This window comes from Dipodomys spectabilis, unplaced genomic scaffold (assembly GCF_019054845.1).
Source record: "Dipodomys spectabilis isolate Male_0828 unplaced genomic scaffold, ASM1905484v1 ptg000234l, whole genome shotgun sequence".
NCBI lineage: Eukaryota > Metazoa > Chordata > Mammalia > Rodentia > Heteromyidae > Dipodomys > Dipodomys spectabilis.
Window position 1 is genome coordinate 20,947,216 of NW_024870911.1, and position 23,365 is coordinate 20,970,580.

General features: G+C 41.0%; 1 protein-coding gene across 5 annotated transcripts in view; it reads left to right on the forward strand.

Annotated features, from left to right (window-relative positions):
* Positions 1–2,107: 2,107 nt before the first annotated feature.
* LOC122124037 (cyclic AMP-dependent transcription factor ATF-7) overlaps positions 2,108–23,365 on the forward strand; it is a 110,632-nt gene continuing 89,374 nt past the window's right edge. For 2 of the 5 annotated variants that reach the window (XR_006150487.1, XR_006150486.1), the window contains exon 1: positions 2,418–2,538. The gene's annotated coding sequence lies outside the window, so the exon portion shown is untranslated. Of the gene's footprint in view, positions 2,539–23,365 lie in introns of all 5 variants that reach the window. The other 3 variants (XM_042698640.1, XM_042698639.1, XR_006150485.1) reach the window with 3 other exon arrangements.

A 23,365-nucleotide genomic window follows, 5' to 3' on the forward strand; every position in this document is an offset into this window, starting at 1 on the left:
AGATAACAAGTGCTGGTAAGGATATGGAGAAAAGGAAACTATTACACCACATTGGGAATATAAATTAGTGCAGCCATAATTATGGGATATAATGTGGAGGTTTCTCAACAAAATTCAAAGTAGAACCACCATAAATTCCAGTAATCCAAGCACTGGGTTTACAGCAAAAAAAAAAAAAAAAAAATGAGCCTGGGGCAGTGGCTCACACCTGTAATTCTGGCTATTCAGGAAGCTGAGATCTGAAGATCTCAGTTCAAAGCCAGCTTGCAGGAAAGTCCGTGAGACTCTTATCTCCAATTAACCACCAGAAAACAGGAAGTGAAGCTGGGGCTCAAAGTGGTAGGGTGCTAGCATTGAGCAAAAAGCTCAGGGACAGTGAAAGATTAATTAAATTTAGCCAGAGAACCATGCAAACACCCAGGTACAGAGAACAAAGAAAGATTTATTGCCAGGAAAGGGGACCCCCAGCAAGACTCCTTCTCACAAGGGAAAAGTGAGAAGCACCTGCTATTGTCTGAGGTGACCTATGTAACCTTGGGGGGTTTAGGAGGGGTAGAAGGGACTAGGAGGCAGAGACCCAGGTGTGGACCTGTGGGCTAGGGGCTTCATCATGGCAGACTAGGATTTATGGCTGCTATACAAATAGAAGATAAGGGTCCTGCAACTGCCCAGACCTGAAGGTCACCGTATGGGACTCTTATTGCCTTTTATGGTGGTAGCTGCCCCAGAGAAGTGCCATCCCAAGGTAAAGGGGGCTGGAGGCTGATTATTTACTGCCTTTACTACGTGGGCCTAGTGTTGCCTAGGAAGGGAACATGCTAAACTGTGGAGAAGGGAAGGAGTGGACTAATCAATGGGAAGGGAGCTACCAGAGCCCACAACGGACTAAAAAAGAAAAATAAGTATGTTGAAAAAATGTCTGCGCTCATAGGCGTATTGCGGTACTACTCACAACAGTTAGGAAATGGAGTCAACCTAAGTTTCCACCAACTGATGGAGAAAAGAAATGGGTATATGAACATAATGGAATACTATTCAGACATAAAAAGGTCATCCTGGGCTGGGAAGGTGGTAGAGTGCTTGCCTTGCATGCATGAGGCCCTGGGTTTGATTCCTCAGCACCACATAAGCAGAAAAAAAGCCAGACGTGGCACTGTGGCTCAAGCGGTAGAGCGCTAGCCTTGAGCTGAAGAGCTGAGGGACTGTCCCCAGACCCAGAGTTCAAGCCCCACAACTGGAAAAAAAAAAAAAAGGTCATCCTGTCATTGTCATTTGCAAAACATGGATGGATCTGGAGATCATTATGTTAAGTGAAATAAGCTAGGCACAGGGAAAAAAAAGAATACTGTATGATCTCATTCACATGGAATAAAAAATGGTGGATTTCATAGGTGTTGAAGTGGAATAACAGGTTGGGAATGTGGGAACTAGCAAGGAATGAGGAAAAGTTGATCACTAGTTAGTAAGTTACATTAGATAGGCCACCGTCATTCATTTCTGGTGTTGTGCACAAAAAGGTAATGGTAATGTACTCTGTGAGTGCCGGTTTTGAGGCTCGAACTCAGGGTGTAGGTGCTATCGCTGGGCTCTGCCCGCCACCCCTCCAAAGCTAGCTCTCTACCACTTCAGCCACATCTCCACTTGCAGCTTTTATTTTTGTCAGTCGTGGGGCTTGAACTCTGGGCCTGGGCGCTGTCCCTCAGGTCTTCAGCTCAAGGCTGGCGCTCTACCACTTGAGCCACAGCACCACTTCCAGTTTTTGAGTGGTTCATTGGAGATAAGAGTCTCATGAGGACTTTCCTGCCCAGACTGGCTTTGAGCTGCGATTCTCAGATCTCAGTCTCCTGAGTAGCTAGGATTACAGGCGTGAGCCACCAGCGCCCGGCCTGTTTTACTTTTCTTGGCCCTGTAGAGATGCCCTCTTCCTTTCTCTCCCCCTGGAGCCTACAGCCGAGCACGTGTGCCCCGTGTGTACAGTCCCCGCTCTGTCTCCGACGCGGGCTCTGCCCACGGCAAGCCACGCCCCCAGGCCCTTTTCCAGCTCAGTCCCCACCAGTCTCGCCCCTCCCCCCTCCGGCTTCTCGCGAGAGGCGAGCGCGCCTGGTCGGACGAGAGGAAAGTATCTGCTCCGCTGAGGGGGGAAAGAAGGAGCTGGAGACAGATTGTAGGAGCGAGCGCGGGCGGGCGGGAGGCGACGAGCTACCAGCGGGTGAGTCCTGTTAATATTAGCTAGTCCGTGATCTAACAGGAGTCTCCCCTCCAACTTCGACGAGCCCCAACGTCCCGGGCCAGGATCTCCCCTCCCAGGCTATGTTGGACGGGGGCGCTGAGGCGGTGGCCGGGCCCTGTCTGAGGAAGAGGGTGGGGCGTAAACTAAAGACAACCAATAAGAGGTTAGGAATTCACGATTGGCGGCGATGAGCACTAATGGGAGATCGCTTTTACCTCCGGAGTACCGCCCTCCTCTCCCCCTCCTCCCGCCTCCTTCCTTTTGGGGGAAGGCGGGGCCAGTGGCCTGAAGTGTGGGGAGAACTTGGGGTAAGTAGCCCCGGGGGGCACAGGGCGTGGCAAGGAAAGGGGAATTGAATCCTGAGGGAAGAGTAGCCTACTGGAGCCCAATGTGGAGGAATTATGGAATGGGAAAATGAGGAGGACTACTAAACTAGGTTGAAGACGCAGGCGTCCCAAAGAGTGGGGTTAGGGACTTGGCATTGGAAAAGGCAGGGGTAAATAAGCAGGAAAAAGGTCTGAATACTTGAGTATAGGACCTTGATCAGGTGAACAAATGGGCTGGAAAGAAAGTAGGGGGTAGATCATTAGAAATGAGAGTCAGGGTATTTCGGTTAAATTACTAATATCCCAGACGATATCAGAGAGAGGGTATGGATTTGCAGAAAACTGAGTGAGTGAGCTTAGGAAGACAGTATCTGGGTGGGTTGACTAGCCAGAAGGCATGGCTTTGGGGACGGAGTAGAGCTAAGAGGTTTAAGGAGGTGTTTGGAAAGGAGACTACTGGTATACACAGGTCGTTAACTTAGGCTGGGATGTTGAAGTAGGGCTCTGGTGATAGAAGTTTAGAAGGAGAAAAGTAGAACGCTGATTGCTTCTATGATGTTCTTTCTCCTTCTGTTTCCTTCCCAAACTTCATGTGTTCCAAAACACGGTGATATGGGCTTGGGACTTAAGCAACCCAAGTTGGAGCCCCATAGGGACTTATATGTTGTTCTGAATTGCTTATTATGTGTTCTCACTGGGGTGTTTACTACCCAGGGCACCTCCTACCCAGATTCCGGGATTGCTACTTTCTTAACTTTAAAAAGTTTTTCTATTTAACTTAGAGTATATATATATTTATTTTTTTTTTTGAGATTCCTGTCATATTAAGTGAGGTTTGTAGGAGTGTGCAGATTTTTCCTAGGAAGCTCATTTGTATCGTAAAATTTTGCAGTGTAATTTTTGTAAAAAAAAATCGTATAGGCAAGCACTAATATACTAAAATGAAGTCTGCTTCGTTAAACGTGGCTTCTCCACTCATTCTTGAAGAGTTGTGAGTAATTGCAATTACTCATTATCTTACATATTTTTAAATAAAATGGACTCATAGTTCAGGAAAATGAGCATTCTTCACTTTTTTTTTTGCATCCAGACAGAGAAACTAATGTTACGTCACAATATCTTAGGGCAAAGATTGGGGAAATCAAACACAATTTGTATTTAAACATGGAGAATGTAAGGTAAGTGGTGGCTATTGCGAAATGTAACATGTCTGTAAGAAAAGAAGCTAAAGAAAAGTTTGGCACCTATACTAAGTAGTCTTACCAGTTTGTTCCTAATTCTTTACCAAAAAGGGACAGGCCTTTGCCCTTTGTTTAATAGTGTTATCATTTAATAATGAAGCAGACTGATGCAACTGGTTAATAACTTCTTTGCGGTTGCATAGATTTTTCTTTTACATTTCTCCTTCTCTCCTCTCAAATCCAAAGCACTGAACATGCTAGACAAGTGCTTTACCATTAATATATAAAGAGAAATCAGAATGTGGGTTTTTTTTGTTTTTGCCAGGCCTAAAGCTAGAACTTGGGGCCTAGGCACTGTCCCTGAGCCTCTTTGTGATCAAGGCTAGCTAGTGCTCTACCACATGAGCCACAGTGCTACTTCCAGTTTTTTCTGAGTAGTTTATTCTTGATAAGAGTCTCATGGAATTTCCTGTCCTGGCTTGCTTTGAACCATGATCCTCAGAGCTCAGCCTCCTAAATAGTTGGGATTATAGACATGAGCCACTGGCACCCACCTCAGAGTATTTTATATTAATTTTTGGTTTTCAACTATTTGATACCTTTTCTCTTGTCTGGGAAGTTGCCCCCACAGCATATTGAGATCAATTAATTACTGACCCATTAACATTAATTACTACTGCATGGTGTTCCAGTATTTCACATCAAGAGCATTGCTGTTGGGCATCAGAACATGTTTACAGTTTACCTCGAAATAGTACAAAAAAAATAGCCAATGAGAAAATAAAGTCTAGATTTGTGATGGCTTTAATATGGACATTATTAAGTGGAAGATTTTTTTTTTCCTCACTAGTGTTCCCATCTAGAAGAAACTGTTCATGTTACAGTGTGTGGATCAAAGTTTATACCTTGTGGGTGTTTGAGTGATAGAAATTCTAAGTATCCTGGTTTACCATGTATTTTTAAATGTTAATATCTGCTAATATTTGCTATTAGAGTATTTTACTCTCTTCTAACCCAAAATGACAATTTTTTTTCCCAACCAGCCTTAAGCTTCTACTTTGTCTCAAGTAAAGTCCCTCTAGCTCTGCCTCAGCATAAGTTGCTCTGAAGTTCTCAGAAGTTATTGTTTTGAGCACGTTAAGACAGAGCTTTTCCTATGCTGCAGTGGGAGGGAGTCTTACCATAGCCTCCTATCCTCCATGTCTGATAAGGAGGAGTCTTCTTCTTGCACAAAAGTTTTAGGTGGAACAAATAGTATTGCCATGCAAGCACTTAATAAAGAGCTCTCTTCTGGGAGCAGGCTGGCCTATCCTTATCCCTTGATTAAGGTACTAAAGTTAAAGTATATATATCATTTCTTTGAAAAAACAAATGCAGCATTCATTTAAAAAGCCAAAGTGTTTGTTTCTTTTGTTGTTAGTTTCTCTCAAAATGTTTCTGTGATTTTGGAGTTTATGAAAAAGTCTTATGCCGGGCGCTAGTGGCTCACACCTGTAATCCTAGCTACTCAGGAGGCAGAGATCTGAGGATCATGGTTCAAAGGCAGCCCAGGCAGGAGTCCATGAGACTCTTATTTACTCTTATCTCCAATAAATCACCAGAAAACCAGAAGTGGCGCTGTGGCTCAAGTGGTAGAGCACTAGCCTTGAGCTGAAGAGCTAAGGGACAGGCCCAGAGTTCAAGCCCCAGGGACCGACCAAAAAAAAAAAAAAAAGTCTTCTGTCACTTTAAAAGCATGTCCAAGATAACAGTTCGCAGTACTCATTTTTGAAGTACTGCTTTTGGGCAGTACTAAACTATTCAGGGGCTAAGATCTGATGATTGCAGTTCAAAGCCAGCTGGGGCAGGAAAGACCATGAGACTCTTATCTCCACCAGAAAAGTGGAGCTGGGTCTCAATCAAAGTGGTAGAGCTCTAGCCTAGAGCAGAGCAGAAAGCTCAGGTACAGTGCCCAGACCCTGAGTTCAAATCTCATGACCAAAAAAAAAAGATTTTTTAGCCTCCTGAATAGCTATGAATACAGGTACCTGGCTTAAATCAGATTTTTAATAAAGGTCAGGTTCTTCATCCACTTGCTTACAAGGGTTTTGAGGATTTTTAAAATCTGGATCAGAGTATATATTCAGATACAATCTGATCAATACAAAAACTATAGGAGTGTAGTTTTTTTATCACTTCACCCTATGCTGCTTAAATCTTCAGGATGTGTTAATTTGTTTAATTTATTTTAAAACATAATTGAGAACTTTTATTCTTGTAGTTATCATTTTATTAGTGGCTTATTATTATAGCTTCATAGTGATTTTTAGCTTCTTTACCATTTTCTCATATATTTGCATTAGTGATAAATTTGAAAAACACGATTGCCTGTGTTTTCATTTTAGATTGCTGGTAAAAAATATATAAGGATAGGACAATGTTGTATAACATTTGTAGACTATCATTTTGTTAACATTATTATTAGCCTTCTAGATAAACTTCAATTATGAATCCCACTTACATTTTATATAATATAACCTTTATTTTTTATTAAACATCAATAAGTATCTAGTTAAAATCTAAATGCATACTCTTACATTCTGAGCTCCTAGGTAGTGACCCTATCAAAAAGAAAAATGAGCTGTGCACTGGTGGTTCTATAATTCTAGCTGCTAGGAGGCTGAGATCTGAAGATTGTGGTTCAAAGCCAGCCCAGGCAGGAAAGTCCCTGAGTTCTTGTCTCCAATTAGCCACCAGAAAGCCGGAAGTAGCACTGTGGCTCAAGTGCTAGTGTGCTAGCCTTAAGCAAAAGAGCTCATCACCCAGGCCCAGAGTTAAAGTCCCAGGACCAACTAACAAAAGAAAAGAAAAGAAAAAAGAAAGAAAAAAAGAAGCTGGTCGCCGGTGGCTCACACCTGTAATCCTAGCTACTCAGGAGGCTGAGATCTGAGGATCATGGTTCAAAGCCAGCCTGGACAGGAAAGTTCATGAAACTCTTATCTCCAATAAACCACTAGAAAACCTGAAGTGCACTGTGGCTCAAGCAGTAGAGCGCTCGCCTTGAGCTGAAGAGCTGAGGGATAGCGCCTAAGCCCAGAGTTCAAGCCCAATGACTGACAAAAAAAAAAAAAAAAAAAAAAAGAAAGAAACCTGAAGTCAGTGGCTCACACCTGTAATCCTAGCTGCTCAGGAGGCTGAGATCTGAGAAATGCAGTTTGAAGCCATCCTAGGCAGGAAAGCCTGTGAGACTCTTAACTCCAATTAACCACCAGAAAACTGGAAGTGAAGCTGTGGCTCAAAGTGGTAGAGCACTAGCCTTAAGCAAATAAGAGCTCAGGGACAGTGCCCAGGTCCTGAGTTCAAGCCCCAGGTCTAGCACAAAGAAGAAAGAGGGAGGAGGAAGGGGGGAAGGAGGGAAAGAAAGAAAGGAAAGAGAAGAGAAGGAAGGAAGTTTGAAAAGGAGGGAGGGAGGGAGAAAGGAAAATGAAGTTAGATATTAATTGATGCTCTTATTTTTTTTTAACTGTATTTTTTTTGTTTTTTCTTTTTTGGTACTGGGGATCGAACCCAGGATGTTGCACTTGCTAGCTAGGCAAGCGCTTTGCCACTGAGCTACATCCCAGCCCTTGATGCTCTTATTTTTTAAAAAATTAATTTACATTGGTTAAAGAGAGGAATTTCATTGTTACAGCTTCACATGCTTAAATTTTTTACAGTCAGTTTCACCTTCTGTTACTTTTTATCCTCAGCTCTTCTTAAAATAATTTCAGCCATTTCCCTTGTTCAATTTTTATAGTTGTAAACAATCTAATTCAACTGTATTCATCTTCTTTGGAAATAGATACCAGAATTACTCACCATCTATTATTTTCCATTTACCTGTATTAAACTTATTTTGTTTGTTTTTTGGGATAGTGTCTTGAACTTGAGATCTTCCTGCCTCAGTCTTCCCAGTGCTGAAATTACAGTTGTGTGCTACCATGCCCAGCTTTATGTAATTCATACTAGAGTTTATAGATCATGGCATAATTTCCAAATTGTCCATAAATCTATCTAATTCATTTTAAAGTCTTCCTGTCAAATAGTATGTTTTACTAGTGTATTTTTGTGCTTTACCTCTCCTACTCTACACTTTATTCTTTTTGTTAGTACTAAAGTTTGTATCAGGGCCTAGAAAGTGTTTCTGAGCTTTTTTGCTCAAGGCTAGCACTTTACCACTTGAACCACAGCTCTACTTCTGGCTTTTTTGGCTGGCTTCAAACCATGATCCTAAGATCTCAGCTTCCTGAGTCACTAGAATTATAGACTTGAGCCCCTGGTGCTACATTTTTAGATGAAGATTTTTTTGTTTTCCCCCCCATTTCCAATCTGATCTGTTTGCCTGCATTTCCTCTTCTGCTTCGTCAGTAATTAGGGAATACTTAATTAACTATGTTTACTTATAGTGGAATGGTTTTATTTTGTTTTTGCAGGTCCTTGGGCTAAACTCTAGGCTTGAGCTCTGACCTGAGCTTTTGCTCAAGGCTAGCACTCTACCACTTGAATCACAGTGCAACTTCCAGCTTTTTCTGAATACTTTATTGAATAGAGATAATAATCTCATGTACTTTCCTGCCCCTACTGGCTTCAAATTACTATCCTCAGATCTCAGCCTCCCGAGTAGCCAGGTGTGAGCTACGGGCACCCAGCTGCATGGTGTATTTTTTAATTATTAAAATTTTGATTTAGGAACTTTTTTAGGAAAAAAAAATACTTCATTCTCTGAACATTTAATGCTAGAAATCAAACTGCTGTCTGCAAACAATTGTATTGTAGCTTCCTCAAAATATTGATACTCCTTATTTAGATATATACATAATTGCCATTTATAGTTGTAGCTTGTCACTGTGGTGGTGTAAGTTTGTCAGGCTGTGTGCTGGAGGTGAAATAGTGCTGTAAACTAGACAGCATCAAAAGTCATCTCTAGGGACTAAAGACTATATTGGCAGCCAACAACTTTCCTGTGTGTTAATTTTAGACCTGACAGTTGAATTTATGTTTGAGCAATTTTAGCTGATAAATGCATTTTTAATGCACCTTCCTCTTTTGGGGTTTTAATTTTTCTACTTTCATTTTTTTAACTTGCAAATTTTGAATGTAAATGTGCCATCACAGTAGCATGCTATTGGGCAGAAACAAGGTGCATTTAAAAATATATATATATAAATTCACCTCATCTTTCTGATACTGTTAGTTATGAATTCTGGATAGCAGAAGGGTGAATTTGATTGATCATCCCTCAAGATCCTCCACCTGTCACTCAGGTCTGAGTCTTGATCTCAAGTGGTGCTATACCTTTTGTTGCTTAAGTGGAAATAAGAGTCTGAAGGATTTGTCTGCCTGTGCTGGTTTCAAACCTCAGATCTCAGCCTTTTGGGTAACTAGGATTATAGCAAGCTACTGGCGTCTGGCTTCAAGGTCTTTTCTAGTCCAAACACTCATAGATAGATAGAAGTTCAATCAAACAACTCACTGTTGGAAAATCAAAAAGAAAGATAGATTATGTAGAAACTGAAATTGAAATGATCCTACTGACACAGTGAGAATGGAACATGAAAAGTAAGGAACACAAATGATGAAAAGTAATAACTCCTTTGAACTTAAAACACATAAACAAATATTTTGCATTAGGGTCATTCATGTCTTAAAATATTTTATCATGACATTTCTCTCCAGCATTTCCCTCGTGAACACTTTGTTTTGAAAGAGTGTTGGTGGATTTATTTTTCTGTTAAATCATAGTTATTTCCTTTCTTCTCTTGTTTGTCCCTTTTTGTCTTCTGAGTAATATATTGACTCCCTATATACAACAAAACAAAACTTAGTTCAATTTTGAAAGTATTTGCTGTATAGCCTTCTTACAGAAGACTGATGAGTGTTACACTTCAGGAAAGACTGTAAGAAAAGATAAGTTTGTTATTTAGTTCCTTAATGTCAGCCTAGGCTGACATTTCTAAACTAAAGCAAAAGTGAGGTAGTATATATGATCTTAGGAAATCTTGTTTAGAGCAAGACTAATTGTAAACTCATAATTTTGTTAGCCATTTCTCATCTTTTGGTAATTTTAATTCTAAATTTTCTCATATATTTGAAACCAGACCTTGCAAAAAGTTTCTCTTTTCTGTTCAATTGCATTCCTCCTTAATAACTATCAATTGATGAAAGTGTAATGGAAGCTACAATTTAAGCTTAAAAGTTATTTGGTAAGCTTGTGGCTTGGACCTCTATCGTAGCAATGCTGTTCTTCCATAGCCCTATTTTCTCACAAAACCCAACCTCCTTTCTTTGAGTAGCAATGCTGTTCTTCCATAGCCCATTTTCTCACAAAACCGAACCTCCTTTCTTTGAGTGAAATTGCCTGCTCTTTCCATAGCTAGTACAATGTTTTTGTGTGCATGTGTATGTGTGCATTCATGTGTGCACACTGGTACTTGGGCTTGAACTTGAGACTTTAAACCCACACTTGGCTTTTTTATTGAAGGTTAGTGCTTTAATCACTTGAGCCATACATCCACTCCAGCTTTTTGATGCCTACTTGACGATAAAAGAGTCTTAGAGACTTCTGCCTGGGCTGGCTTTGAACCATGATTCTCAAATCTAAGTTTGGATTTTCTAAGTTAGGATTACAGATGTGAACCATCATTGCCCAATTGATACGGTGCCTTTTTCTAAGATAGAGAGGGAAGGCTCTCTATAGGCTAAACTGGTCAGTTTTATTTAGGTCTTAAAATTTACTCTGCAGTAGGAAAAAAAAAATGTATTTTTCAGATCAGAAAAGGGAAAGACTGGGAATGTATCCAAGTGTGTGCTTGCTAGAGGGCATACTTGAATGTGCAAGGCTCTTAATCTTCAGCATCAAAAAAAATTTGTGTGTGTGTGTGTGTGTGTGTGTGTGTGTGTGCATCCACGTGTGTGCCAGTACTGGGGCTTGAACTCAGGGCCTGGAGCTCTCCCTCTGCTTTTCCCACTCTTGGCTGACCTTAGACCACTTGAGCCACACCTCCAGTCTGGTATTTTGCAGGTCAATTTGAGATAGAGATTTACAGACTTTTCTAACCAGGCTGGCTTTGAATCTCAATCCTCCAAGTCTCAATACTCTTTGAGAAGGTAGTACTATAGGCTTGTGCTACTGGATTCCAGCTAAACAACTGTTTTTTTGTTTGTTTGGTTGGTTGGTTTTTTGGTTGGTCATGGGGCTTGAACTCTGGGCTTGGGCACTGTCCTTGTGCTCTTCAGCTCAAGGCGAGTGGTCTACCTCTTGGGCCCCAGCACCACTTCCGGTTTTCTAGGGGTTTAGTAGAGATAAGAGTCTCACAAACTTTCCTGCCCAGGCTGGCTTTGAACCGGGATCCTCAGATCTCAGCCTCCTGAGTAGCTAGGATTACAGGTGTGAGCCACTGGCGCCCGGCAACTGTTTTTTGTTTTTGCCAGTCCTGAGCTTCTTTTGCTCAAGGCTAGCACTGTACCACTTGAGCCACAGTGCTACTTCTGGCTTTTTCTGTTTATGTGGTGCTGAAGAATCGAACACAGGGTTTCATGCATGCTAGGCCAGCACTCTACCACTAAGCTGCATTTCCAGCCCCATAACTGTTCTTTTTAAAATAAGAATGTGTTTCACTATTATAAAATCAAGGTGATTTGTTTAAAGTAACATAATTGCTCTGAATGACTCATGTTGGCAATATGAACTTCAGACCAGTATCTTATCAGTTTTATTTATTTAAGCTTCATCAAACTCGTAAAATGTATTATTGAGTTTTTAAAATTTTGTTTTGTTGTAAAGGTGCTGTACATAGGGATTATAGTTACATAAGTAAGGTAGTGAATACATTTCTTGTCAAATATTGTTATCTTCATTTTTCTCCCTGTTGATTTTTTAAATTATATTTTTATAACATAATTTCTGTAGCTCCATTTCTTGAACTAATTATTATTAAAATTATGATTATTATTTGGACAGTGATGGAGTTTAACCTTAGGGCCTCATGCCTGCTAGGTTGCTACTCTACCACTTGAGCCATTTTTCTTTCTTTTTTTGGGGGGGGGGGGGAGTCAGTTGTGGGGCTTGAACTCTGGTCCTGGGCATTGTCCCTGAGCTCTTCAACTCAAGGTGAGTGCTCTACTACTTGAGCCACAGCACCACTTTCAGTTTTCTGAGTGGTTTATTGGAGATAAGAGTCTCATGGACTTTCCTGCCAAGGCTGGCTTTGAACCACGATCCTTAGATCTCAGCCTCCTGAGTAGGATTACAGGCATGAGTCACTAGCACCCTGCTTTGAGCCTTTTCTTTTCTTTTCTTCTTCTTCTTTTTTTTTTTTTTTTTTTGAGCCATTTTTCTAGTCCCACTTTTTGCTAGTGATTTAGCTGGAATCTAGTGAACTTCTGCCCAGTCTGGCCTCAAAATACCATCCTTCATATCTCAATCTCCTTATTTGGCTAATATTACAATAGTGAGAAATTGAAACCCAGCTGCTTTAGTTATATCTCAGGTAGGGTTTGAGTTGTTGCCTGAGGTAACTCTCAAATAGCCATTCTCCATCTTAAACCTCCTGTATAGCTGGGATTATGAACCACTTCAGCGTTTATTATAGAGATGTAGTCTCGCTAACTTTTTGCTAGGCTTTTCCAGAAATGTTTTTCTCAGTCTCCACCTTCTGAATTGCTGGGATTACAAGCATGTACCATCAGGGGTTGGCTTGAACTCATTTTTTAATTTGGCTCAAGCAGTAGTTTTGGGGGTTTTTTTTAGCTTTATTTTGTAAAATTTTATTTTATTGCAAAGATGCTGTACAGAGGGGTTACAGTTACATGAGTAAGGCAATGAGTACATTTCTTGTTGAGCATTGTTATCCATTCCTTTGGTGTTCTCCCACTATTCCTTCCCTCCCCACCTCCCTCACTCTCAAGCAGTAGTTTTTGGTTTTTTTTTTTTTGGTCCGGTCGTGGGGCCTGAACTCTGGGCCTGGGCACTGTCCCTCAGCTCTTCAGCTCAAGGCTAGCGCTCCACCACTTGAGCCACAGCATCACTTCCGGCTTTTTTCTTATGTGGTGCTGAGGAATCGAACCCAGGGCCTCATGCATGCAAGGCAAGCGCTCTACCACTGAGCCACCTTCCCAGCCCACAAGCAGTAGTTTTTAATACTGGGTTTGGGATTGGCTAATGTCAGCCAGTGAGTGTTGGAAAACTTCCAGGAGGTCACTGTGTTGTTATTATGTGTACAGGCTTGGAAAACAGATTTTTCATTAACAATATTGAAAAATAGGGGCTGGGAAGGTGGCTCAGTGGTAGAGTGCTTACCTTGCATGCATGAGGGCCTGGGTTCGATTCCTCAGCATCACATAAGCAGAAAAAGCTGGGAGTGGCATTGTCTCTCAAGTGGTAAAGTGCTAGCCTTATGCTGAATAGCTGAGGGACAGCACCTAGGCCCAGAGTTCAGGCTCCATGACCAACCAAAAAAAAAAAAAAGAAAAAAAACAATATTGAAAAATATTGTAGTTTTTCTCTATCTAGAATCAGAATTATACTGAGGTTTTAACATTAAAGTCTTCTACATTTATTGTTTTCAGCCTAAGTTCATGAAGATTTTAAATTGATCCTTAAAGATCAGTGTTTTGAGCACAGTAGATACCTATAATCCTGTCTACTTGGGAGGCTGAGGCAGGAAGCTTAGGGGTTTTAAGACTGGACAATATAGCAAGATCCTGCCTCAGGGGAAAAAAAAAAAAGTCAGCTGTTGCCAGTAGTGCACACCTGTAATCCTAGCTACTCAGGAGACTAATATCCAGAGGATTGGAGTTTGGAGCCAGCAAGAGGTGTAGCTCAAATAGTAGAATGCCAGCTGAGTGAGCAAGCTCGAAAAACTCAAGACATCCAGTTCAAACTCTTGCTACTGGAGAAAAAAACAAAAAATGTATCAGTGTTTTGGATTGATAGCTTTCAATTTATTGTTTTAGGTATCACACATTATCCACAAACAAGAGAAAGAATACAAATGTTTATTTTACTTTAATTTTTAAAATTAGTTGTATAAATGGTGGGGTTACTATGACATTTCCACACAAGTATAAATGTATCCCAATCAGTCTTATCCCTATCACTCTTCCTTCCACTTTATTTATTTATTTTGGTCGTGGGGCCTGAACTCTGGGTCTGGGCGCTGTCCCTCAGCTCTTCAGCTCAAGGCGAGCGCTCTACCACTTGAGCCACAGCACAATTTCCAGCTTTTTCTGCTTATGTGGTGCTGAGGAATCGAACCCAGGGCCTCATGCATGCAAGGCAAGCGCTCTACCACTGAGCCACCTTCCCAGCCCTTCCTTCCCCCTTTCTTAAAACAATTTCTGCAGGTTTCATTTTTCTGTTTTCATGCATGCAAACAAATTACTTCAACTGTGTTCATCTTTATTCACTCCCTGTTGGCCCAGCTCCCTTCCTCAGGTACCTACCCCCCTAACAGAGCCTATTTTACTTTTCTGTCACTTTTGTTGTTGTTGTTGTTATGATTTAAAATTGCACTAAGGGATTTCACTAGGGTGTTTTAAATGTGTACATATTATTTATTTTTATTTCAAATTTTTCTTTTTGGTGGACCCTGTGTGCCTGGGTGCTGTCCCTGAACTCCTTTTCTCAGGAGAGCACTCTGCACAGGAGAGCCACAGCATCATTTCTGGCCTTTTCTTTGATTAATTGGAGATGAGAGTCTCATGGACTTTCTTGTCTTCGAACTATGATCTTCAGATCTCAGTCTCCTGAGTAGCTAGGATTGCAGGCGTGAGCCACTGGTGGCAGGCTTGTGCATATATTATATTGTGTTTTGTTCAGAACCAACCTTTCAATTGCTTTCTCTTTCCCACCCCCACAATCCCTTGTTGACCAACAGCTTTCATTGACACTCTTTATGCCATCTTTATACATAGTTGCAGTGTATTTCAAAATTATTTACCCACATTTTCCCTTTTTCCTTACCCTTCTCCTAAGAAGTCCCATAAGTAGAATCATGTTCTATGAAAAACAGTACAAAATTTTATATGGTTTTTGTTTGTCAGCCTAGCAGTTTCCAAGAATTTTTCTGCTTCTATTTTTTTCTGATTCATACCTATAATCCTAGCTACTCAGGAAACAGACCTAGAGTACCAAGGTTCAAAGCCAGCCTGTATAGAAAAGTCCACAAAATTATCCCCAGTTAACCAGCAAAAGCCATGGTAGAGCAGTAGCTGTAAGCAAACTGAGCTAATATAAGGCTCCCGAGTTCAAACCCTGGTACAAGCACTTTTTTTTTTTTTGGTGGGTCATGGGGCTCTGGGCCTGGGCACTGTGCCTCAGCTCTTTAGCTCAAGGAGAGTGCTCTACCACTTCAGCCACCGCCACTTCTGGTTTTCTGGTGGTATATTGGAGATAGTCTGACAGACTTTCCTGCCCAGGCTGGTTTTGAAGGGCGATCCTCAGATCTCAGCCTCCTGAGTAGCTAAGGATTATAGGCGTGAGCCACTGGTGCCTGGCACACAATTTTTTTTTTCGGTCGTGGGCCCTGAGCCTGGGCACTGTCCCTCAGATCTTCAGCTCAAGTCAAACGCTCTACCGCTTGAGCCACAGTACTACTTCTGGTTTTCTGGTGGTTAATTGGAGATGAGTCTCACGGACTTTTCTGGCTGGGCTGGCTTTGAATCATGATCCTCAGATCACTTTTTTTTTTTTTTTTTTTTAAGTACACATTGAGGAGGCTAAGAGTATGGCTCAGTGGTAGAGTGCTTGCCTACCATGTTTAAGACTTTGGGTTTGATCCCTAGCACTGTAAAAAAAAAAAAAAATTACATATATAAAATCCACATTGAGGGCTGGGAAGGTGGTTCAGTGGTAGAGTCCTTGCATGCATGCGGCCCTGGGTTCCATTTCTCAGCACTACATAAGCAGAAAAAGCCAGAAGTGGCACTGTGGCTCAAATGGTAGAGTGCTAGCCTTGAGCTGAAGAGCTGAGGGATAGTGCCCAGGCCCAGAGTTCAGGCTCCACAACAGGGGAAAAAAAAATCTACATTGAGGCCAAACATAGGTAAATAAAACGTTCCCTATTTCTAGGTTTGCTTCAGTAATCATTTTAAGAAGTTGTAGTTCCTTGGTTTTTGCTTTATTAACCTTTTCAGAGAGCTCAAAATAGTTTCTTCAATCTTCCAAAATTCTAAGGGGCCTTATAAAGTGTTTCTAGTCAAGCAATTGCCTATATAAAGCTGATAGGTTCTAAGCTTTGGCCATGTGTTGCCTAACTTGTGATTCAGCCTAATTCTCAGCCACATCTGTTTCCCGTCATTTGCTACAAAACTATTTGTTCTGCTTAGCTGGCTCCTTTCTTGGAAACTGGTTCCTACATGTCTTTGCCTGAAATCCAGAAATTCATTTCAGCCTTCTGTTTGATTAATCTATCTAGGTACTCAACTGTTCTTGTATTTCTTAAAACAGTGGATCTCCCACTTTTTTAGTTTCAGTACCCCTTTAGTCATAAAATATATTGAGATTCTAGGGAGCTTTTTGCTTGTCTGAATTGTATGTTAGTAGCCTATTAAAAATTAAAAGAGAAAAATGTATTTACTTCAAAATAATAGCAAATCCATTATATGTCAATATAAGTATGTTTATAGTTTCAAAAAATTTAGAAGAGGGCTGGGAATGTGGTATAGTGGTAGAGTGCTGGCCTTGAGCTGAAGAGCGCAGGGACAGTGCCCAAGCCCAGAGTTCAAGCCCTACAACCGACAAGAAAAAAAAAAAAAAGCACACAACCACACAAAAAACAACAACTTAGAAGAGCTTCAAATCTCTTTAATGTCAGGTTTAATAGAAAACAGTTTTTCACATGTGTCTCTGTATTTAGTCTGTTAAGACAGGTTGTTCTGTTTTACATATGTGACGAAAACACAGCAATGTAACAAAAAAGGAAAATTTATTTTCAGATAATCATTGTTTCCTTTACAACAATACCAAGTATAAAAAAAATCATAGTTTCTTAAAGGTTAGCTATAATGCAGAATGTGAAACTCCAACTGTGAATTTTTAATACTGTTACATTAAAATGCATTGGTCTACTTTGCTCTTTAAATAGATCTCTTAGCCATGAGTGATTTTAGAGATCTGTAGGTATCCATGGAGCTTACTTTTTTTTTTTTTGTGGGTCGTGGGGCCTGAACTCTGGGCCTGGGCACTGTCCCTCAGCTCTTCAGCTGTAGACTAGCGCTCTACCACTTGAGCCTCAGCCCCACTTCGGGCTTTTTCTGTTTATGTGGTGCTGAAGAATTAAACCCAGGCCTCATGCATGCAAGGCAAGCACTCTACCTTTTTTTTTTTTTTTTGTCGGTCGTGGGGCTTGAACTCTGGGAAGCACTCTACCTTTGAGCCACCTTCCTAGCCCCGTATGGAGCTTACTTTGAGAATTGCTGTTTCATAGTGCCAAATTTGAAAAATACAATGTTTTCCATAGGGAAAAATGTTAAGTCTCTCTGTCCTTCTCAGTGTTTCTTAAAGGATGGGCCAACTGATCATTTGCACTAAATTTACCTAGTACGTTATTTATATATTTATTAAATCAACTTAGGTCTGAGCTAATGAGTTCTCATTAATCACATTGAAATCATAAGCAATTTATTTAGTTGTGTGTGTGTGTGTGTGTGTGTGTAAGTGTGTGTGTAAGGGGTGTCTGGGTATAAAACCCAAAGCTTTGTGGTGGGCAGGCTCTACTGAGCCACATTCCCCAGCTTTGTCTTTTTTGAACTCAGGGGCTGGGGCTTGGTAGGCAGGCATTCTACCTACCCAGGCCTCAATGCTAGCCCATTTTGTTTTGAGCTATTTTTCAGATAGGATGTTGACTTTATGCTTAGACTGCCCTATACTGTTTTTCTTTACTGTTATAATATCTAGCTACCATTGGTTGGAGTAAGGGCTTGCGAACTTTTTTCCCAGGCTGGCTTCAAACCATGGTCCTCTTACTCTCTGCCTTACCAGTAGTTAGGATTGCAGATTTGAGCCACTGCACCTGGCAGTATTTTTGTTTTTTGGATCCCCAACCCCCTGCCCGCCCGCGCGCCCCCCCCCCCCCCAATCTTGCTTTGTAGCCTTGGCTACAAGCTTGCAGTCTTCCTACCCAGCCTCCTGAGTATTGGGATTTACCAGCATGAGTCACCCTATCTCCATCCCTAGTCGCTCCTACTCCTTGAATTTTATTTTTTCTTTGTGGTGGAACTAGGGTTTTGAACTAGGGTCTTGTGTTTGCCAGCCTGAGCTTCCCCTCCAGCCGCCCGTATACTTTGTGTTTTTTGAAGTGTAGGTTTCTGTAGACTCAGTCTCAGGAAAAACCAAGACGCTGAGGAATAGCTATATAAAGTTAAGAGAATTGTTTCATTATCTTAACCTTATTTTAAGAAAATATAGCCAGGCGCCGGTGGCTCATGTCTGTAATCCTCAGGAAGCTGAGATCTGAAGATCTTCAGTGCAAAGCCAGCCCAGGCAGGAAAGTCTGACATTCTTATCTCCAATTAACCACTACAGAACTGGAAGTGCCGCTGTGGCTCAAAGTGGTAGAGTGCTAGCCTTGAGCAAAAGAGCTCAGGGATAGCAGTCAGGCCCCGAGTTCAAGCCCTACAACCAAAAAAAGAAAAGAAAATCTAATTTCTAAAATGTAAAAATTGAAACAAATAAGTTGATAATTGAATAATTATAAATGAATTAATTAGGATATATTCTTTGTGTGTAAAGGTACTAGGGCTTGAATTCAGGGCCTGAGCCCTGTCCCTTAGGTTTTTCACTCAAAGCTTGTTGCTCTACTACTTGAACTACAGCTTTACTCCTGGCTTTTTGGTAATTAATTAGAAGACTTTCCTGTTCAGGCTGGCTTAAAACCCTGACCCTCAGATTTCAGCCTCTTGAGTAGCAGCTAGGATTACAGACATGAGCTACCAGTGCCCAGCTAGGATATCTTAATTTAACCACTTTTTTTTTTTTGGTCTGTCGTGGGAGCTGAACTCTGGGCTTGAGTGCTGTCCCTCAGCTCTTCAGCTCAAGGCTAGCACTCTACCACTTGAGCCACAGCACCACTTCAGGATTTTTTCTGCTTATGTGGTACTGAGGAGTCAAACCGTTGTGCATGCAAGGCAAGCATTCTACCACTGAGCCAACTTTCCAGCCCCATTTAACCACATTTTTATTTTCTTAAAATATAAGGTTCACTTGTTAGGTGCTTGTGCCCTTAACTGTTTATGTGTATTTACATACACACACACATACACACACACACGGAATTGGTGCTTGTACCTTAACTGTTTATGTGTATTTACACACACACACACACACATACACACACGGAATTGGTGCTTGTACCCTTAACCGTTTATGTGTATTTACACACACACACACACACACACACCGTTTATGTGTATTTACACACACACACACACACACACACACACACACACACACACACACACACGGAATTGGCAAACTAAGGCCAGATAGTAAATAAGTTCTTTGCAGACAAGGTTGCTACTCTTGTTTGTTGTTTCTATTCAGCTACACCATAATAGCAAAAAAAAAGTAGCCATGGTTGATATGTAACTTTATAAGCATGGATATGTTGTTTTTCTTTTCTTTGCTTTTCTTGCAGTGTTCTCCAGCAAAACCCAGAGCATGCAGCATGCTAGGCAAATACTTTACCACTGAGTTACACCACAAGCTCTGCAACTTTTTTTGTGGGGTGGGGAGGTGGTCAGGAAATTTGGAAAATTTGATTTACATATAGTTTTCATGTGTCACAAAATATTCTGATTTTTTGCAACCATTTGGAAATTTAAAAGGCATTCTTAGCTAGTAGGCCATATAAAAATAGGTGGAAGTCTAAAAGATTTGTCCCAGGAGCTGATGTCTGCCAACCTTTGATATATGCTGTAACTAGATTATGAATTTAAAAATAATTATTACAAAATATGTTTAATGTTAAAAACTATAACCATGACATTGTCCCTCCCCTTATTTGTGGTTTCAGCTTTCTGGGGTTTCAGTTACCCCTCTCAACTGAGGTCTGAAAATATTAAATGGAAAATTCCAGACATGAGCAGTTCATGAGTTTTAAATTTCATAGTGTGCTGATTAGTGTGAAGTCTTTTTTATTCCACTCCAACCTGCCCACCACCCCAGGATGCGAATCAGCAATCCCTTTGACCTGCTAGCCCTTGAGTCCACGCTATGTGCCCTTCATTAGTCACTCAGTAGTCTTCTTCAGTGATCAAATGACTGGGTACCATAAAGCAGTGCATGTGTTCAGAGAATTTTAAAGGATGCATCAATGCATGAGACACGGAAGGACGGATTAACTTCTTATCACGTGGCTGCTGCAGGGGCCTCAAAGTAGCCTGGGTTCTATGCATCACTTGGTGCTATCTGTAGTTTTTAGGCATCTACTGCAGATCTTAGCACTATTCCCTGATATATAAGAGGACTTCTGTACTTAATTTTCCTAGACTAAAAAAAAGATATTTCAAGGCTAGAAGTAGTAATGCATGCTTGTAATCCCAGCACTCTAGAGGCTTAAGCCAGAGGATTGGGAGTTTGAAACCAACCTGTGTTACATAGTGAGATCCTGCTCCTCTACCCCCAAAAAGAAAATACTTCCCAAACTTGTAGTCCCTCACATTCTTGTTTGTGAACATTCATTTTGTATAAGCAGCATTTGGGAAACACTATTACATGCTAAATTGCTGAAACTACACAATTCTGCTATAAGTACTTAAATTGTCATTCACCTTTAAGTGTTGTAAAAAGATAAGTTGTCCATTTTTGTCCTTTTTTGTATTTTGTTCAGAGTATGTAAGAACAGATAATAGAATTCAGATCAACTTCAACATTTTGATTTCTTTTTTGTCAATTTAACACTTAGTTTTCCAACATGTTAGCATGGTATGTTACAAAATGCTAATATAAAGCTGGTCACTGGTGGCTCAAGCCTGTAATCCTAGCTACTCAGGAGTCTGAGATCTGAGGATTTTGATTCAAAACCAGCCCAGCCAGGAAAGTCTCACAGACTGGTTTTATGTCCAGTTAACCAGTAGAAAACTGGAAGTGGAGCTGTGGCTCAAAGTGGTAGAGCACTAGTCTTCAGCACACAAGCTCAGGGACAGTGCCCAGGACCTGAGTTCAAGCCCCATGACAAAAAAAAAAAATTAAAAAGCTTATGTAAAATAATAAAGCTAACGAGTTTTAAGATTATTGTAGTATATATACTTTTGTGCCATCTTTTATGAGCAGTTGATGTACATAAGGACTGAGAAAATGTATATTGAACTCTTATAATGTTAAATAATCCAGTGAGAAATTAATCCAGAAATTTCAAGTCTGAAATAATCTACTACCTGGCTTACTTGAGTTTGCATTGTTTTCTGGAGCCCATATTATCTGCATTTTAACCTCACAGTTTATTTGTTTACTGCAATCTTTTCTTTAAGGCAGTTTTCAGGATGTAATGCAAACTAGAGTGTGCTTGGAAGATAAAATATTGAGACTTGTAAAGAACTTCAGTATGTATATTGTGCTTCAGTAGCAGCTGAAGTAGAATCTGAAACTTGGTATAGTAAGTTATACTTTTTGAAGAGAACAATTTGCATATGATTTCTTTCTTTTTATCACAAAGGAATGGAAACTAGAGCTCTGTTTGGATGGTTGTTTGACTTTTTCACCTTGTTTAAAGCTGAGTTAAAAGGCATTCAGTACCTACCTACTCAGCTTGGCTTCAGCTTTCTTCATTCCCATTGAGATACATGATTAAGACCATTTCTAATTGTTTATTACCACTACTACAACTACTGTAAATAATATTTCTAGTTGGGAAATATCCATATTCTGAAAATGGGTCCCTAAGGTAACGAAGTAAGGAACTATGTTGAACTGCTTGTGTAGGATTAATTTTTATTTTTATTTTTTGATTGTGGGGCCTGAACTCTGGGCCTGGGCACTGTCCCTCAGCTCTTCAGCTCAAGACTAGTACTCTACACATGAACTACAGCGCCACTTCCAGCTTTTTCTGCTTATGTGGTGCTGAGGAATCAAACCCAGGGCCTTATGCATGCGAAGCAAGCGCTCTACCACTAAGCCACCTTCTCAGCCCCGTAGGATTAATTTTTTATTTATTTTTATTTTTATTTATTTATTAATTACTTTTTTTTTGGGGGGGGGGTCCAGTCATGGGGCCTGAACTCTGGGCCTGGGCTCTGTCCCTCAGCTCTTCAGCTCAAGGCTAGCGCTCTACCACTTGAGCCACAGCACCACTTCCGGCTTTTTTTCTTTTTGCTTATGTAGTGCTGAGGAATCGAACCCAGGGCCTCGAGCATGCAAGGCAAGCGCTCTACCACTGAGCCACCTTCCCAGCCCTATTATTTTTTTGGGGGTGGGTCCGGTTGTGGGGCCTGAACTCTGGGCATGGGCACTGTCCCTCAGCTTTTCAGCTCAAGGCTACCACTCTACCACTTGAGCCACAGCACCACTTCCGGCTTTTTTTCTTTTTGCTTATGTGGTGCTGGGGAATCGAACCCAGGGCCTCATGCATGCAAGGCAAGCCACCTTCCCAGCCTCGGGTTAATTTTTTTTTATCATGCCTGTTTTCTATATGAAACTGTGAGGTTTTTGTTTTTTATTTTTATTTTTTATTGACAGACTGGGATATGGCAGACTCTAGCCCATGAAATTTTTAATATATAATTAGAAGTTCTTTTTGTGTTTCTCCTGAGGTTTGAGTTCAAAGCCTCTGTGCCTACCAAACAGGCACTCTACTCTGGAGCCATTCCCCCACTCTGCTTTTTTCTTGGTACATTTATTTATTTAATTTGGTCACCTGAGAGGCTTGAACTCTGGGCTTGGGCACTGTCCCACAGCTCTTCAGCTCAAGGCAAGTGTTCTACCCCTTGAGCCACAGTGCCACTTCTGGTTTATTGGAGATAAGAGTCTCACGGACTTTCCTACCCGGGCTGGCTTTGAACCACGAACCTCAGATGTCAGTCTCCTGACTAGCTAGGATTACAGGCGTGAGCCACCCGCGCCCGGCTTTTTTCTTGGTACTTGTAAAACATACATATTTGTGTACGCGTATATGTATGTGATAGGCTGTGGTGTGCGTATGTGCGTGCCTGTGGCCAGTCCTGGGGCTTGAACTCACAGCCTACTGTCCCTGAGTTTTTGTGCTTAAGGCTAGTGCTCTACCACTTGAACCATAGCTCTACTTCCAGATTTTGGGTAGTTCATTGGAGATAAGAATATCATGGGCTTTCTTGCCTGGGCTGGCTTTGAATTGTGATTCCCAGGTCTCAGCTTTCTTTTCTTTCTTTTTGTTTGCTTTTTTTTTTTTTATAAGGACTCAAACTATACCTGTGACTTTCACTCATTGGCTAGCGCCAACTGAGCCACACCACCAACACCAGATCTCAGCTTTCTGAGTAGCTAGGATTACAGGTGTCAACCGCCAGTTTCCAACTTTAATATTTTTATTATCTTGAATGATGTCATCCCTTTCATCATTCTCCCCCATCCCTCCCAATCTAACCCTTCTCCTTGGTTTTATTAGTTTCATAGGATATGCATTGAATATTATAACTCC